Source organism: Podarcis erhardii, assembly GCF_964252035.2.
Source record: "Podarcis erhardii genome assembly, chromosome: 5".
Lineage (NCBI taxonomy): Eukaryota > Metazoa > Chordata > Lepidosauria > Squamata > Lacertidae > Podarcis > Podarcis erhardii.
In genome coordinates, this window is record NC_138509.1 from 18,810,479 (window position 1) to 18,829,549 (window position 19,071).

A 19,071-nucleotide genomic window follows, 5' to 3' on the forward strand; every position below is an offset into this window, starting at 1 on the left:
AGAAACCTGAGACAACCTGGGGAGGCCTCTATTGTACAAGAGAGAGAGAAAGTGTGGAACTCTGTAGAACCAAAAGGAGCTGCCTTTGGTCTCTGGCTAGCTAAACAAATTTAGAGGATGAACATTAATTACTTGGCCAGTTAACCGGTTAAATGCATGTCAAAATACAACCTTTACAAAATCAAATGGCATCCTGCAAAATGCCCAATTAATCATGTATAAAGCTGTATGGATATTCTGCAGCCCTTTAGTCATTGATGGATGAAATGGTCAACTAATAGGTTAAAGCAAAAGAGTTATGGAATAACTGGGTTCTACCTAATATTCTCCACTTGAGATTTTTAGACAAACATAGTTATTTCAAGGCAGGCGGCAATATAGCCCTAAAAACACTTCCAATTTCCAATCCTCTCCCAGTAACATATTAACATATAACATATGCGGGAGGCAGTGGAAGACAGGAGTGCCTGGTGTGCTCTGGTCCATGGGGTCACAAAAATCGGGCACGACTAAACAACAAAAAATGAGTTTGTGGGTACCACACTCCCCTAAATTCCTGGGCCCAGTAGGAGTTGGAATTTAATCCAGGCAAATGTTAATATATAAACCAGGCCAGTTTCCTGACCAGAAAATCTCCTGGAGTGATGAGCCAGTAGGAAGACAAAAGGAAAGGAAAGAGCCAATAGGAAAACATTTTCACAATTGCCCTACCAATGCCAAGAGAGCTAAAGTTCAATCTTATTTTAGCCCTACCACAGGAGGTGGAACTATGGCTTAGAGATGAGAGTCCTGCAGAATAACCTCAGGTTTGCTGTTATACCTATTTTGCTGGGGGAAGAGGGGTAGTCAGAGTACTGTTATACATTTCAATGCTGAAATATACCGGTACTCCACTATAGTTATCTGGTGTATTGATGGAGTGTTGCTGTTGTTGTTTTAGGGAAATGCAGTACAGTTGGGAGGAGGGGTTGCTGCAGAAATGATTGTAACAGAAGTAGGATTAATTAAGGGCTGCAGAAGATGAAAGGTGTTGGGGAAAGAACTGAAGATTTCAATGGTCGGTGGCCATGTATCATCTGGATACCAGGTCTACCTGTAGATGGGCTGCACATCTACTCACTGAAATAAGGTAAAGGACCCCTGGACAGTTAAGTCCAATCAAAGGGAACTATGGGATTGCAGTGCTCATCGAGCTTTCAGGCTGAGGAAGCTGACGTTTGTCCGCAGACCAGTTTCTGGGTCATGTGGCCAGCATGACTAAACCGCTTCTGGCGCAACAGAACACCATGACGGAAACCAGAGTGCAAGTAAATGCCGTTCACCTTCCTGCCACAGTGGTATCTATTTATCTACTTGCAGTGGTGTGCTTTTGAACTGCTAGGTTGGCAGGAGCTGGGACAGAGCAACGGGAGCTCACCCCATTGTGGGGATTCAAGCTGCCAACCTTCTGATCAGCAAACAATAGAGGGGGAGATTTGGATTACAAGTTTCTCAGAGGCCAGGTCAACCTAAGCCTCACCATCACCCAGCCTACCTGAAATGATAGACCTATTCTCAGATGCTAGATATAAAAATATGCAGGCACAGTTGTTCATTTGGAGTATTAATTGCTGTAGGCTAAATTTGTATACCACCCTATACCTACAGGTCTCACTTGGGGGGGGGGATCTCATTTGGAAAAAAAACTTGTGCACATGCACAGATGAAAGAAGGATAATAGAATCGTAGAATTGTTGAGTTGGAAGGAATCCGGAGGATCATCTAGTCCACCCCTCCGCAAGGTGAGGACATGCAGCTGTCTCATACAGGGATGAAACCTGCAACCTTGGCATTATCAGCACCACACTCTAACTAACTGAGCTATCCAGCAAGTATAGTAATCTTTGAAGCACACAAACAAATCGAACACTTTGCTCCTCTCTCCCGGCAGCAATCAATGACGTTGGAGCAGCAATCAGAAGCCACCCAGTGTAATGACATCACTTTGTGCATTGCCATTTTCACCAGCACGTCTGTGTTTCAGCATCGCTTCTGGTCCTGCTCTTAACCCTTAAGAAGGCGGGCAGGTGGGAGAGGAGCCCTGCTCATTTATTTCCCCCCTGCTGCTGCAAGATTGACTGCAGGATTGTTATCACGAGAAACAAGTTTTGCAAGTCACAGCACAGGCACAATATGGGCACGCCAGATGCCTTGGGATGATGGATTATAGATACAGACGAGCCGGCGCAAAAGCTTTTGCGTTCCTCTCTGTGATCCCAAGTGACAACTCCACTTTCTAAACACACGAAACAGTTCGAAGTGGGCTAGCTGCGGAGGCTGCTTTGATGTCCTGCCATCACACTGAGCCGTGGAAAGCCTTGTTGTCTTCCGTAGCGAGCAGTTGAGGATATCAAAGAGAAGATGGGATGTTAAATTTTTATTGATGAATGTTTAATAGTCTGGGTTGTAAGCTGTCAGGAGTAATGCTGTAAAAGGATTCTGTGCGAATCTTGCTGTTTGCCATAGAGTGTCTGAAAGTGATTAGTCTTTTAAAGAGCCTGCTTCCACCCCACCCACCCCCCAACAGCAGATGAAAAATAAATTTATTGTCATTATTAGAGGAAATGCAAATGGGCAATCAGGAGTTCGGCACACCTGTCTTTTTCTAGCGACTGGTGTTGTTAACACTGTTTCCCCCTCCCCCCAAATTATTTATTCCTAGAGCAGCTTTAGCATTTTCTGTACATAATCATGACACCATCTAGAGAGAGTTCAAAGCAATTCACATGTAACAAGGGCACAGTGAGGTAGGACACATTACTGTCTCCACTTGTAGATGGGGAGAGTAGGGCTAAGAGAGAGGGGCTGGTCTGCCACTAGCCCTGCAACCAGGACCCCTAGGAAACATCGGGTCTCCCTCTCTGACAGTGAAGAGAGATGCCTCTTCCCTGCCCCCCCCTCCTGTGGGAACATCCATGGCCTTTGCGCTACTGACCCTGGACTTTGTGCAGCAGGAGGCAGACTGGAGGCATGCCATGGGCAGACTTGAGAAATACACAGGTCTGAAAACGCCATTGCTTTCCCAGTTCCCCAACAACACCCCTACCAAAACAATCTAGAATGAAAACGATTCCAGTCCCGCACTTAATGCAGTCAATTTCTCTTCCATTGGAACGGTGGTGCCACAGAAGCATTGCTGTTCCGTAATCACGCAGTTCAAAGATGGAGTTATCAAAAACACAATCTCCTTATGTGCCAGGCCTCGTGAGCATAAGAACTCATTCCAGGAGGTCTTCCTCCATGAAAATCAGTTGCCAAAAGTCCCCTGCTCCCTGCAGCTGCCTGAGTCCCCTCCTCTCCAGGGCTTTTACCCAGTGAAAAAGGTATAAAGCCTTAAAGTGCTGGGGAATGGGGCAGATTATTGCCGTGTGTGATGCCAAAATTTGGCGCTCGCCCCAACGCCTCTTGCTTTCTACTCTATATCATAGTTGTGGGGTTCCTGAGGCTCCACGCCCAGCGCAACTGAACCGGTCATGCTCCCCTAAATCCACGTTTGACTTGCTCGTGGAAGCAGCCAAACTGTGTCTGGTGCCTCAATGTGGAAAAGAAAACAAAGCACGGCCTCTCTTGAGATTTTTAATAAATATCAATGTACTGCATTATCTTTGATCCCTTTGTTGTTTAGTCATTTAGTCGTGTCTGACTTTTCGTGGCCCCATGGACCAGAGCATGCCAGGCACTCCTGTCTTCCACTGTCTCCCGCAGTTTGGTCAAACTCATGTTAGTAGCTTCGAGAACACTGTGCAACCATCTCGTCCTCTGTCGTCCCCTTCTCCTTGTGCCCTCCATCTTTCCCAACATCAGGGTCTTTTCCAGAAAGTCTTCTCTTCTCCTGAGGTGGCCAAAGTATTGGAGCCTCAGCTTCACGATCTGAGCACTCAGGGCTGATTTCCTTAAGAATGGATAGGTTTGGTCTCTTTACAGTCCATGGAACTCTCAAGAGTCTCCTCCAGCACCATAATTCAAAAGCATCAATTCTTTGGCGATCAGCCTTCTTTATGGTCCACCTCTCACTTCCATACATCACTACTGGGAAAACCATAGCTTTTACTATATGGGCCTTTGTTGGCAAGGTGATCCCTAGTGAGCATCTATAATAGCCCCCCTCCGGTGTTCAAAGTGAATAGAGGGGGGAGGGTGGTGCACACAAGCCCATGTTTCATATCTCGTGTCCCGGGGGAAGGTCTGAAAGGGAATCCTTAGCACACTCAGCTAAACACCTTTAGAAACCTCCCTGCCATCAGGAGTCCTGACAAGGCATCCCTCTCCAGATATTCTCTCCCAGAGCTGGCATGCAAGGGGTCATGGGGACGGGGGGGGGGCTTGTCTTTCCCCATACATTCAGAGCATCACCTGGATCAGGATTTATATCTCAGGCAATCCAATTTTGACCTAACCCACTCCTATTCCTAGTGCTTTCAGGGGGTGGGGAAGAGAATCCAGCAAGAATTCTGATCCTGAGCATCATCACTCACCACCCCTGCCAATCACCTGATGCTACTGTGATGTTAGGTGGCTCATCTTCAAAATGAAAGAACAAGGAGCACACATACACACGGACATGCACACACAACTATTCCTTTGGAGGCATTGCATGACTGCTTTTGCAGGGGATCGTGGTACTTAACGTATTATGGTGAGTATTAATCATGCACCAAAACTCATAGTCGCAAATAAACATGGAAGTAAATAAACTGCCAAGGAGTGTGGTGGAGTCTCCTTCTTTGGAGGTCTTTAAGCAGAGGCTTGACAACCATATGTCAGGAGTGCTCTGATGGTGTTTCCTGCTTGGCAGGGGGTTGGACTCGATGGCCCTTGTGGTCTCTTCCAACTCTATGATTCTATGATTCTAAGTATAAGTGCATGGCACCACTGATGTAAATCACCCTGACTAGATTCCCAGGAAGCCAGAGATGGCCAGTAGCTGACATCCAAAGATGACTTTGGTTTGGAGCTCTGCTGAACTTCAGGATCTGTTGGCGAATCACATCCACTTACAGTAATCAAGGGGAAAAGAGGGCTTGCTGATTGCATTTGGAAAGCAAGCGGCTCAGCTGATGCTGCAGATTTTCCAGAGCACGTTCTACTCATTGAAAACATTTGAACCTTGAAATAGAAATATAGACCTCTTAATTAATTTCTCTGTTATTGTATAATGTGTAAAGAAAACTAATGCACAGATTTTTCCATTTTAATTACAAAAGGGGGGAAATGTGTGTGCAAGAGTGTAACGGGGAGAAGGGTGTGGACTGGGGCAACACAACATTGAATTTCAAAAGTAATTATGTAGGAGGGGAAGGTTTATTAGGCTTCAATAAGCCAGCATAGATGCAGATGGAATATATAATGGAGCGCCAGCTCTGAGTGCTGCTCTCATTAAGGCCACAGCAGAAGAACGGACACTCCAAACCCAAAAGTTTTCGTAGCTTTATGCTCGGCCTAGAAATCCAAGTCTGTTGTGGCTGGGCAGCCTTTCGGCACTGAGAGCCACATGGCACTTTGCATAGTACGTAATGTAGTAGCAGCTGGAGTTGTAGGAATAAGAATAAGAATATAGTATAGCAAAGCATGTCAAGGAGTAGATTCTGTACCATTATTCTGTTGCAGGCAGCAAACTTGGCACACACACATTCTAAACAAAGATAAGATGGCTAGGAAAGGGAAAGGGATACAAAAGGAGAAAGGGAAACCAGATATTTAAGGGAGGGGAGCTCAGGCACTTGACCTTTTGCATTCACTATTAGAAAGAAGGATAGCGGGACAAAACCTCCCTCTAAATACCAGGTGCTGGAGGGTGGAGATGGTTGCCTTCATGGAGACTTTCAGGAAGCACCTTTTAGGTACTTTTGGACACAGGGTACTGGACTAGATCAGCTTTTGTCAACCTTTGGGTGTCTTAGACGACAATTCCCATTGGCCCAAGCCAGCATGCCAATGCAAAATATGAGTGTTCTCTTAGGAGTGGCTAGTTGCTGCTGGTATAAAGACTTAAATGGGCATATTCATGTCAAAGCTTCCAAGCAAAAGGGGATTTGTTTGGCCTTTGCCAGTAACGTTGCTGTAATTATTATTCAATATTAATAAATAACTGCAGCAAGTGGATGCACCGCTTGCTTTCAACAATTTAAATCTCGACTTTATCCATGCACAAGCATCTGAGCAGGGCTGATGTAAATCTGAAAATCTCTTTTGAGCCCTTCAGCGCCTGCTCTTGGTTTGGAAGGCAATATTGCCACAGCTTGAGATCAATCGATGAAAAGACCTACAGCGACAAAACGGATTGACAACTCGTGGGAAGTGTGTCCTTTGCATGGTTTGGGGTTGGCACTGGGGAACAGCAAGGCTCTGGTGCCTTGAATAGCCGCCTGGCAAAAATTCAACAGGTTAAGCCATTTCTAGCAGGTAAATCAATTATGAGAAAAGCTTCAGCGGCTCACATTTAATGTGTCTTATTACGTGTGTGTGTGCGTGTAATCACTGATTTATTTTGGGGGCCTCTACTCCACCTGCAAAAGAGGACAGACATTTGCATATGACAGAGAGCATATGCAATTTTTATGCAAACCAGTATGTTTTGCAAGTGGGGTAGAGGGCCCACTGTAAATACAATGCCCTGGGCCAAGAAAATCATGTTGGCATCTCTCTCTCTCTTTCCCTCTGTGTGTATGTGTGTGTGTCCATGTCTTTAATATATGTCTTTGTGATTGAATTGCAGGGTGGTCTACCTTTGGGTGTGTCTTGTTTCTGGGTGCATGTTTATGCCTGTGTATGCGTATTTACATACACACTCTCACTAACCCATATATATATATATATATATATATATATATATGAGAGATTTACTATCCTGGAAAAAAAATCTGGTGGATAATGCAGATGATTGAAGATGATGCCTCCCAGAAATATATTGTTCAGGCCTCCCTCATTTAAATTCAGCCTCTCATTCGCACTTGGTAATACACTCTGCCATATGAATTATGGATTCCTGTTTTTATCTCTCACACAACACATGAATGTTTGATAAAGATGGGCTCCAATATTATATTTGGTCAAAATGCTCCTCTGAAATGCAGTTTTAAAAAGAAAGAGAGAGAGAAAGAGAAGCTTTCCTAGTAATTATGCATGAATTTAACATAGGGGGGGATTTCATTCCCCCCCACCCCACCCTGAATGTTTCTGCTGCACAAGTGTAGGAGACTGTGAGCCTTGGCAGCCAATATTCCTTATTTATGCTCATCCTGGAAACAGCATGGGAGAGACTGCAGTATGTTTTCCACGCTGCCCTACAAATGCCTCAGCCTTACCTTATTGTTTTCAGAGGGAAGAGGCTGCCTTGACGTTCAATTATTCATAATGCCTTTGTGAAGCCAGTTAATTTCCACAAGGAGTCTGGAGTTGTGCCAGAGGAGATCTCATTCATTCATTTGCTCCCTCTGGGCATCAGGATGGCTTAGATGAGGGCCCGTGGTTACGGCTGCTATTACTAGCAAAAAGCCCAGGTGTGCAGAAAGGTGTCTGCAGCAGTTGTAGTAGGTGTGACTCCCCTTTGGGCCTGCAACATTCATTTCTTTGTCCCCGTGCTCCCAAACCCATCCAGCATGTCAATTGTCTTCATCCCTTTCCTCCTCATAAGGAGTGTTAATTGCTGGACATGCAAGGAGGTCTGAGATTAGGGAAGGGGTTCTTCAAGTGGCTGCTGATGTAAGGTAAAGGTAAAGGACCCCTGGACGGTTAAGTCCAGTCAAAGGCGCCTGTGGGGTTGCAGCCCTCATCTCGCTTCCAGGCTGAGGGAGCCAGTGTTTGTCCACAGACAGCTTTCTGGGTCATGTGGGCAGCAGGACTAAACCGCTTCTTGTGCAACAAAACACCATGATTAAAGCCAGAGCACAGGGGAAAGCTGTTTACCTTCCCGCCGCAGTGGTACCTATTTATCTACTTGCACTGATATGCTTTCGAACTGCTAGGTTGGCAGGAGCTGTGACAGAACAATGGGAGCTCACTCCATCATGGGGATTCTAACCACCAACCTTCTGATTGGCAAGCCCAAGAGCCTCAGTGGTTTAGACCGCAGCGCCACCCACATTCCCATCTGATGTATTGATGACTCCCTAAATCAAAGGATAGTGGAGATATCCTGGTATCCTGTTCCTAGTGGGAAGGGGCTACATAATATTTGTAGTGAATGGAAAGTCTGCAAGGGTAGACCGGGTCATGTGATCATGTCTCACATGAGAGATAGCAGCCCCAATGGAGGAGGGAAATGGACTCGAGAAGGGTTTCTCACCTATTTTGGTCTAGGAATAGGTGGATTGGTTTCACTGCAGTCCAAGTGACTTCTGCATGTGCTCATTGTTAAGTCCATTGCGTCCTGTTAGAAGGAGACACCATGGACAGAATAATTGCCACACACAGGAAGAACAAGGATATAGTTTGAGTTCCTCACTTGTAGTTTTATAAATCATTTAATGTGTTGTCATGAATAGAAGTTATTAATATCACAGTTGTTGATTATTATTATTATGACCAGAATGTGTAACACAGATTTAAAGAAAATCATCAGATCATCAAATCTAACATGCCACTTTATCTAAACTATATATTTCGTATTTGAACAATTGGTATTGTTATGATTAGGCTATTATTGGATTGTAATTGAAAACAAATAGAAAATATTATTTGAAAAATACATATTTTTGGACACATTTCTCAGAAAATGTGCATTTCGAGATGTATTTTCCCTCACAGTATACATCTCTAAACAGAGACGCCAAGAGCAGGTTCAAGACATGATGAAAAAAGTTGTTCAGGCCCCCTCAGCAAGGGTGGACTAACTAAAAATATTTTCATGCATACAACACTGTGTTGTGTTGGCACAGCGTTCACTTACAAAAACATGCAAATGTGACTGCACATAATAAGAGGAGCCTGTGCTGCCATACTGTCAAAGCACAGAAGCAAATGTTTGTACAGTGGTACCTCAGGTTAAGTACTTAATTCGTTCCAGAGGTCCGTACTTAACCTGAAACTGTTCTTAACCTGAAGCAGCACTTTAGCTAATGGGGCCTCCTGCTGCTGCCGCGCTGCCGGAGCATGATTTCTGTTCTCATCCTGAAGCAAAGTGCTTAACCTGAAGCACTATTTCTGGGTTAGCAAAGTCTGTAACCTGAAGTGTATGTAACCCGAGGTACCACTGTACAGTGCCAAAAATATTCGGAAAAGTTCTGGTTTGCAGCACAAGTTTGCAAGCCGTTACTCAGAATTGTGTGTGTGTGTTGAATTGGTATATATATATATAACAATATATATATTGTTACAAATGACATGAATGCAAGATAGTCAGACCTCAAGCTCGCTTTCAGACCATCGGGCCCCAGCAGTTTCTTTCAGCTTCCCTCCACTCATTGGCCCTGTTCCTAAATGTATATTATCTTAAACATGTATTTTATACGCATTGTGATAATTCAGAGAAGTGCAAAATTCAGAGAGATTCAAAATCCCATGGACCGCAGCACTGTGATCCATACATTAATTCAGGAGGTGTAGATCAGGTCAGTTTAGCTCAGACTCGGCAATGAACAAATTCCTCAAGCATTCCTACTTTGATCTCTAAATGTGAAGCAAATCACACACACACACACACACACACACACACACACACACAAATCCTGGCTCAGTTCTGCCTTTAATAGATGGCTTCAACATTGGCATTTGAGTGTTACAAATTCCCCCCCTTTTTTTCTTTTTTTAAGGCTAAGACCCAAATATTGTAGCCAAGCTCTGTGCGCTCTCAGACTGGCAAATAACAAAGGCTAATACTTATTTTAAAATCCAGTGCTTTTTACTTAGAACTTAAGAATCTATTTACGGTTTGGATTTTGACTTCATGCAAAAGTGGAAGTTGAGAAAATCTGGGTGATAATTGGTTCCCAACACCATCTATGAAAAGCTGGTTACCTTCTCCTGGTACGGCTGCCTTTTCTTGGAACCAAGGTGAAACAATTACTTGATCGGCTGATTCCAGGCGGATCACCATCTTCAAACAACATTCACCAGTATTCAAAATTAATTTCCAGTTTTGTCATCCAAATAAAGCATTTCAGTCTGAAGCACGACAGCCCTCCCCTCAAATTTTAATAATTTTGACTTCTTGCCTCTCTGAACTTTATGTAGATTTGCAGAAAGTCCAGTGTAAGATATCATAAACTGTCAATATTCAGTGCCATTGCATGCAATATACAAACACTGCCAGGTACTAATATTATTATTTTCCATTTAACAGTTATGCCTCACCTTTTAGTAGATATCCAAGTGGTTTGCAGTTTTAAATATATATACAAATTTGAAAACAATTGAAACATTAATTTGGAAAAACCCAGTAGAATAGCATTTTAATAATTAAACGACTTAAGGCAACTTGAAAAAGTATAGTGTCCAGATCAAGGGAAGTAATAGTACCACTCTATTCTGCCTTGGTCAAATACTGTGTTCAATTCTGGGTATCACAGTTTAAGAAGGGTGTTGATGAGCCGGAACATGGGCAGAGGAGGACAACCAAGATGATCAAGGGTCAGAAAACTAATTGGTCCACTAAGGCAGAAATCCTAAGTTGTTGCATGGGTCAAAGGACTTTTCAAAACTCCCTCTCCAAAGATGGAGATGGTGGTCCACCCTTGGGCATGAAGAATTGACTTTGCAAGATCTTTTGCAGCTGCTATGAATGCTTCCATAGCTTTTGCCTTACCAATGGCAGAGCTCTGATGCCAGTAGACATGAAAGGTGGGTGTGCCAAGGGCAGGTAGGAGGCATGCCAGGCAAAGTTTGGGGGAAAGTTTACATCCAAACCATGACTACATGACTAATTCTCCCAACACAACCCTGAAATGACCACTCTCCACATCAAACGGAGATGTGTGTGCCCTTTGTGTGCCCATGCGCAGCACCCCCAATCCTACGTGATTCCCGGCAGAGCGCTCCTGGACCACCTCCCCAAGTCGTGAACCTTTAGGTTCCCGCCAAACCTCAGTTCAAATAACCAATCATGACTGGGGAGGTGGAGCCAGGAGAGCGGACCAGGTAAGGGTAAGGTCCTCTCTTTAAGCATAAAAGGGGGTGGAGACAGATTGGTTAACCCTGTTGTGCCTAGTTCCCCAGGAGGGATAAATGCCCAATGCCCAAGCCAAGGTCTTCCTACATCTGAAAGTTTAATAAAGTTGTGGCCAATTTTAATCCCATAACACACGAGTCATTCCACCCAGATGTTGCCTGGGGTCGGGGGGGGGTCTCTGCCTGGGCACGCAATAGGGAGCAGGGACATACTAAATTCCTGGAGCCTGCATATGTATTTTGCCTCCCGTTGAAAACAAAAAATATAAAATGGTCACTGGAAGAAGACCCAGGTATATATACTATACTATATACTATAAAAGTATATAGGATGTTAGTCAGCCAAAGGCCTGGTTGAAGAGGAACATTTTTGTCTTGACCCTAAAGGTGTTTAATGGGGTTTATGCACTTTGGGGGTCATGTCACAACAGGGAAAATATGGAGGACAGGGCTACCAATGGGAAGAGGAATTGGCAAAAAAAAAATACCTAGGGGAGGGACTATGGTGTTTTTTTCCCCACCCCAAAATTGTAAAGTCTGTCCTTGCAGAACTGCTGTGACTAGACTTCTGAGATTTGGCAGGCTCTGTCGTCTTAAAGGAGTGGTGATGCCTGCAATTTGCATTCAATTCTGGCAAAAAAAAAAAAAAAGTTAAAGACTTTTTGTTTTTTTAAATTTTTTTTTGAAAGGTTCCCTGCCCAAAAATCCCTTAATGGATCTGCCTGGAATTTAATAGGTTTAATCTACTCAGGAGGGCCTCCTTTGCCTGCAAATCTCATCCACTAACGTGAAAAGAACAAACATTATAGCCGTTAAGATCAGATTTGTACCCAAATAAGGAACTCAATCCCCCTTCATGGATCACTGCCTTGCCATGGCGAAGGGGCTTGAATAACTCAGAGAAGCTATGTATGAACTATGCCGAGCAGGGCACCCAAGATGAACAGGTCATAGTGGAGAGTTTTGACCAAATGTGATCCACCTGGAGGAGGAACCGGCAAGCCACTCCAGTATCCCTGCCAAGAAAACTCCATGGACAAAAACAACAGGCATATAAATGGTGCTGGAGGAGACTCTTGAGAGTCCCATGGACTGCAAGAAGATCCAACCTATCCATTCTTAAGGAAATCAGCCCTGAGTGCTCACTGGAAGGACAGATCCTGAAGCTGAGGCTCCAATACCTTGGCCACCTCATGAGAAGAGAAGACTCCCTGGAAAAGACCCTGATATTGGGAAAGATGGAGGGCACAAGGAGAAGGGACGACAGAGGATGAGATGGTTGGATAGTGTTATCAAAGCTACCAGCATGAGTTTGACCAAACTGCGGGAGGCAGTGGAAGACAGAAGTGCCTGGCGTGCTCTGGTCCATGGGGTCATGAAGAGTCGGACACGACTAAACGACTAAACAACACCAAAAGGAACTGAATCAGAATAATATAGAGTGGATCTGAAACAGACTGAGACCCATCCAAACACTACATGTACCAAGTGAATACTGTGGTCTCTACAGACCCCTAATATTGATTAAGTGCCCCTTGTCTGTTCTTTAGACAGACTACCTTACTAAAACTATGGACTGGGTTTAATCTGTGCTTTAACTGGTTTGGGCTCCAAACCCAAACACATGTACTAGATAGCAAGGTAGTAATCGTATACAATGTTCCCTGTGAGTAAGTCCACTGCACTCAGCTTGTTTCTCTAAGTATACAGTTATAGGATTGCACTATAAATCCCGCAGAGCACAGAGGGATTTCTGTCTGAGTAGATATCCTTAGGATGCAGTTAAATTGCTGTTGTTGTTTTTGCAGTGCTTGTTTTAATTGTTTGAAAGTTGCCTCGAGAGCCCCTTAGGGGCTTTCAAGGTTGGAGGGAAGGGGGTTTTTTTAGAAAAAGAAAGAAAACCTATTAAATAAATAAATGCAAACACAGATCTGAAATAAGCCTCACAATCCAGATTGGTCTCCCTCTCTGTGTGTCTCTCGCTTTTTGCTCCAGTAGATCATTATTAGTCGCTGCTATCTGGCATTTTCTTACTGTGGTTAAAGATGACTTACTGCATGGTTTTGGTTAATGGAGGCATATTCCCCTGAGACATAAGTCCACGCTAGCTTTAAAGACGGGGCCGGGTACTTTATTATGGCATACAACCGATTTCAGCGCTGCTTTATCATCTGCCAGCATGCACACACAAACTAATCAGCTATTCACTGCCTCCTGCCCCCCGAGGGCACCTTTCAATGAGGAAGACCATTGATTTTTACCATCAGACACACAAACCGTGAGCCATTCCATGCATTATGCTATCCCCAGTGGTACATTCTGCAGGGAAACCAGTCATTTCGGTTCATCACGTGCCCACCACACAGACAAACGAGCATGTAATAAAGTATCCCAGAAATTCAGCTGTTTACCATCTCTCTCTCTTTCCTGGGAGACAACACTTTCCCTTAACTTGGAGGCTCTTGATGGGTCTTTATTAAATATATTATTCAATTTGGGGTGTGTGGGGAAATACGGTTTAATGGAGAGTTAAGACTTATGACTAAGGCAGTATAAATACCACAACCAAGCAATTAATGTATTTCTCTCCGCTGCAAAATGAGGTATTTCCCTTGAGATAGCATGTTGCTGCGTTCACAATGGACAAATACAAACTTTTTCCAGACACACCCGTTATCACTTTATTTATTTATTTTCCCTTTAATTGACCTTAAATGTCAGAGGCTCCAGGGTCTCATACAGAAATATCAGAGCCTGAGAATGAGAATTTGCCTGGTGACCAAACTGGGGACTCAAACTTCAGGGCTCTTTTCAGATTCAGGAGATGAGACAGGACTTGGCAGTCAATAGGAAGCCTCTGGCCTTGTCAACAGTGTAGTGTAGGTCCACTATAAATCCGGAATTTCTGGGATTGGTTTGCCAAAAATAGTGTCCGGGTGGAATTTTGGGGTTTAGTTTTGAGATTTTGCCAAAAAAGCTCTGGATTTTCACTTTTTGAAATATGGCAACCCTACTGTAGTGGCTTTTGCTTTCAGCACTTCAGCTCCTTCCTTGTCCAGCTAGAGCAGCTAAGGGCCAAACAACGAATTTTAAAATGTACAGTGGTACCTCGGGTTACAGATGCTTCAGGTAACAGACGCTTCAGGTTACAGACTCCGCTAACCCAGAAATAGTACCTCGGGTTAATAACTTTGCTTCAAGATGAAAACAGAAATTGCGTGGCGGAGGCAGCAGGAGACCCCATTAGCTAAAGTGGTACCTCAGGTTAAGAACAGTTTCAGGTTAAGAACGGACCTCCGGAAGGAATTAAGTTCTTAACCAGAGGTGACACTGTATATATTTGTTTGTTTGTTTCATTTTTATATCACCCTTCATCCGAAGAGCTCAGGGAGGTTCACAGCATGAAAATACAAAACGAAGCACAAAATGCATAATAAAAACAAAAACCAAACAATACCCCTCCCCAAAAAAACATTTAAAAGGACATAGAGTGTTAATCAGTCAAAGGCCTTGTTGAAGAGGAACAATTTCACCTGGTGCCTAAAGGTGCAAAATGAAGGTGCCAGGCGGGCCTCCCTGGGGAGCTGCTGTGGAACAGGCCCATTCTCATGTTGCCACCCTCCAGATCTCTTGTGGAGGAGGCACATGAAGAAGGGCTTCAGATCATGATCACTGGGTCCAGGTTGGTTCTTGAGGCAAACCATTTGGAGGTAGTTTGTCCACCTATGTGCTGTAGACGGAAGCGAAGGGCAGATGGGGCTTGTCAACATGGGAAGGTAGCCCACCGAGAAGAAGGAAAACTGATCCAGAGGCAGAGCTAGCTGCTCTGGCACCCGGAGTGGCACACATGCTGTGCACTGGGAGGCAGGACTAGCTGACCGTGGGGGTGCCCCGCCGTCGAGCATCCCAGGGGTGTGTGGCAGCGGTGAGCATCCCAGGGGGCGCCGCCCGCAGCGATGTCACTCCCCCTCAGAGATGACACCCAGGGCGAACCGCCCCCACCGCCCCCCTTTCTCCGCCAGTGCTCTGATCCTAACTGGTGCCTTGTGGGATATCTTTGGGAAAAGAAAAGACTAAGGGGTAGTTGTTGCTGTTGTTGTTTTAATTTTTTTTTATTCAAAATTATAACAAGACATATTATCCAAAAACATATCATCCTTGTTTTTTCCCCCATTTTTCCTCCCTCCCCCCTCCCACACAAAACCCACCCACCCACTCCCACCCCACCCCCTGACTTCCCTCAGTTCCAGTCTTTGGTTTCTCTAAGAATGCTGTTTTCTGCATGTTACAAAGTTGTATAGTTCCTCAAACTATTTAGCTGATTATTATCAATAAAAGGTTTGTGAATGTTTATTCAAAACCTGTCAAGGAGTCTAGTTCGCTTTGTTGCATCTTCAGATACTTTGTAAAGGGTTCCCATTCATCCTTAAAGTCACAGTTATCCTTGTCCCGTTGCTTATACGTCAGTTTTGCCAGTTCTGCATACTCCATCAATTTTTCTTGCCATGATTCTTTAGTTGTTGTTGTTTAGTCGTGTCCGAGTCTTTGTGACCCCATGGACCAGAGCATGCCAGGCACTCCTGTCTTCCACTGCCTCCCGCAGTTTGGTCAAAACTAAGGGGTTAACTATAACCAGTTCTTGAGCAGAGTCCCTAAAATTGTTGGATGTTGCTTTGTACAACTCCTTCCAGCAACTGCTGCAGCCAAGCTGGTGCCAAATGTATTGCTCTGCTTTCCTTTGGCCCACATCAGTGAGGGTCTTGTCATTGGAGCAGCCCAGGGCCTCCATACACACTGACCAAACTTGCTAACACAGCAGTTTGATTTCATCCCAGAGGGACATTCCATTGTCCCTCAAGACAGACAGATACCATCTCTCTCTCTCTCTCCCTCTCAAATTTCAAGTAGAAATATGAGTAAAAATCACACCCATAGCTCATACAATTTGGACACCTGTTACACACTCACACATTACAGGTTAACAGATTTCAAACAGTTCCCAGTGATCACCATGAGAGAAATACACCTTTATAGTGAACCATAGTCTTATCAACATCATAAAAAACCCTCCAACTACTTTTCACACAGAATTAATTACTATAAAACTGAGCAACCACATTTTAGAAGAGCCCTAAAGTGATTTCCAAAATTTAATTAGGACAAACATTTTCCCCCTTACATCAGTATCACTTTATAATAAATGCAATCATTATTAATTCCTTCAGCATTGGCAGTAATAATGTTAATCATGACAAACTCTTTGGATAGTAATGCGTTTGTAATATTTTGTTCTAGTGCCTGTTAATGCTGATGTTAAATTAATTTATAAAAATATTGTATATGTATGACATGACATGTTGCAGTCTCAATAATGATGCTTGATAACAATTATGTGAGCTTCAAAACACAGACACACACACACCATAAGATACTGATTCATAACAATTCTAAGGAAATATGTAACGTATAATACATTTATCACACAATGCTTTCTCAAATGCTGCTGTCACACAGTGACTAGGGACGGGTTTTAGAAGCCTAAAATCATACCCACCCACACCCCAAATTGGTAGTTAAATTTTTGCAAACCACATGATCCAGTTTTAGCCCACATCTACAGTGTAAGTGGGTGTACAGAAGGATTAGGCAACTGTGGCTAAGAATGCTTTATACTGTAATAACTTCAGTGCAATATTTCAAAACTTGGGCTCTTGTCCTTGCTTTTCAAAGCTAGCTTTACACATGAGATTTTGCCTTATGGTTGTTACAAAATCACATGCCTATGTAACTTACAAGCTACATGTACTGGAATAATTTCATTATGAGGGAGATAATTATTGAGGTGTCCTCCCACAGACATATGCAAGCTGATAGGGAACACTCATCTGTACAAAAATGCTGTCTGTTATAGAGGCCCACAATGAATATTCAGGAGAGTTTTGCCTTAAAGGCAAGGATTCAACCATTTGATTATGTATTAATGTAGTGAATCCTCTCCACACAAAAATTACAACCTGAGTATTGGAATAGGTTTTCTGAGAATTGCCAACAAATAGGATGGGTGTTGTGCATTAATTAACATCTAAATGGTTTCAGGTTTTATATTTGAATATCGGCGTGCAAGTATTAGCATTTAAATTGTTAGGAAATAAACTTCTGCTTGGGATCAGAATTTTATTAATGCGTTTATTAACTGGTAGTTTAAAATGTACTAAGCGCTATCAAAACTGTTTGCTTTTTAAGGTCAAGTGGAACAGTTCACTATCTCCAGGGCTCTGTTATGAGGAAGTCTCAAGTTCTTTGGTAGCTCACCAGAGGTACCCTGAAAGTACTTTCCACTACTGGTTCATCTGTAGGAGAATAGGGCTCCCCTGTCAACTCTCAGCACCCTTAAAGGTAAAGGTAAAGGGACCCCTGACCATTAGGTCCAGTCATGACTGACTCTGGGGTTGCGGTGCTCATCTCGCTTTATTGGCGGAGGGAGCCAGCGGACAGCTACCGGGTCATGTGGCCAGCATGACTAAGCTGCTTCTGGCGAACCAGAGCAATGCACAGAAATGCCGTTTACCTTCCTGCCGGAGCGGTACCTATTTATCTACTTGCACTTTGACGTGCTTTCGAACTGCTAGGTTGGCAGGAGCAGGGACCAAGCAACAGGAGCTCAGGATTCGAACCGCCAACCTTCCGATCAGCAAGTCCTAGGTTCTGTGGTTTAACCCACAGCGCCACCCACGTCCCTTACCAAACTACAATTCCCAGGATGCTTTGGGAAAGTCGTGGCTGTTTAAAGTGTTCTGGCTTTAAATGTATAGTGCAGATAAGGCCCAGGGTTTTTGTTCTTTTTATTCTAGTTAACTTTTAACTGAGAAACAATAATGAAGAATAGGCAGATTTGTAGGTCTGAGATTTCCTCTTCTCCTCTCATAACTTTGCTTATTTGTTCTTTCTATTCTTTACCTTTCTCAATGTGAGAAGGGTCACGTTGAAGCCTTACGCGGTGCCTTGTGATTTTTGTACCGTTTTTGTGCATAGGAGAGAAGGATGGGTTTTTCATCAGCGTCCGTTTTCCATCTAAACTTACCAGCGAGTCAACAGATTGCTGTCCAACACACTGAGTGTTAACTTCCAAGGCGAGTCCAGACGGCAAGAAGCAACACTCGGTAAGAAGATGCCAACATTCCTTTTAACTTCAAAGCAAATTCCAAGTAACAAAAGGATGAAGCGCGGGATTGTTAGCTACTTAAATATTCATTTTCCTTCATAAGCAGCTTGCAGGGGCAGAGAGGGAGATGGAGACAGACTTTGGATCCAAGTCTTAAGCAAGACCCCGATTCACCGCTGAAATTCCGCCTTCAGACTGATGCAGCTATTTGTAAATTCAAAGCCAGCTGTAGATAATCTTCTAGGACACAGATCCAGGGATGGAGAAAGCTTTCGGAATTGGGGTGTGGGGAGAGAACAGCAAGGAATTCACCCAGTTTGGAAATCCCCTAACCATTACAAGCCAGGCACAACCCCTCTTGACATTTCACCTTGGCTTGTAATGCTTGGCCCCAGCCCTCTCATCTGGCAGCTTCCCTCCTTTCCAGCTTTCTCATACTTTCCAAAACATACCAAGTTAAGGGGGGAAAGGGGGGAAGCAGCTATGGGGAAAGCTAAACTACCAAAGGCTGCTTCTAAGCTGTCTCAAATTCTGTTGTTACATGCCACCCCAATGTCCACAGCAGTGCGAGGTTCCAGGGAGTTCCAGGTGCTTGCCCAGGGTCTGTGATTCCTTTTGGAAAAATGAGGCACAGCAGGGACTGTGGTGTCTTTAGGATATATATCATTTATATACAGATATAGACAACCTGAAGGGATGCGGGTGGCGCTGTGGGTTAAACCACAGAACCTAGGACTTGCTGATTAGAAGGTTGGCGGTTCGAATCC

The 19,071-nt window shown here is 44.0% G+C and overlaps 1 long non-coding RNA gene across 1 annotated transcript in view; it reads left to right on the forward strand.

The window, feature by feature from the left end:
- The first annotated feature begins 728 nt into the window (after positions 1–728).
- LOC309343183 overlaps positions 729–19,071 on the forward strand; it is a 41,361-nt gene continuing 23,018 nt past the window's right edge. The window contains exons 1-3 of the long non-coding RNA XR_014157161.1: positions 729–806; positions 941–1,129; positions 18,175–18,302. This is a non-coding gene — a long non-coding RNA (uncharacterized lncRNA). The remainder of the gene's footprint in view (positions 807–940; positions 1,130–18,174; positions 18,303–19,071) is intronic.